Consider the following 411-nt stretch of genomic DNA (forward strand, 5'->3'; position numbering starts at 1 on the left):
AACAAGACCCCGACGATTACTTGTATCTCCTTCACTTGGGGTAAGGACTCATTCCCTACTTGGAGTGGACAGTCCATCGGTTTCCTGCTGAGAACCATGGCCTCAGATTTGGAGGTGCTGATCCTCATCCCAGTCGCTTCACACTCGGTTGCGAACCGATCCAGTGAGTGCTGAAGGTCGCAGACCGATGAAGCCATTAGAACCACATCATCTGCAAAAAGCAGTGGTGCAACCCTTAGTCCACCGAACTGCAGACCCCCTCCCCCATGACTACGCCTCGAAATCCTATCCATGTATATTACAATTACGGAGGCCAACCCTCACCGGAAATGGGTCTGATTAACTGCCGAGGACCCGGACACAGCTCTCGCTTTGGGAGTACAGAGATTGGATGGCCCTGAGTAGAGACCC

This window comes from Notothenia coriiceps, unplaced genomic scaffold, assembly GCF_000735185.1.
Source record: "Notothenia coriiceps isolate Sejong01 unplaced genomic scaffold, NC01 NC01_scaffold00037244, whole genome shotgun sequence".
In the NCBI taxonomy this organism is placed as follows: domain Eukaryota; kingdom Metazoa; phylum Chordata; class Actinopteri; order Perciformes; family Nototheniidae; genus Notothenia; species Notothenia coriiceps.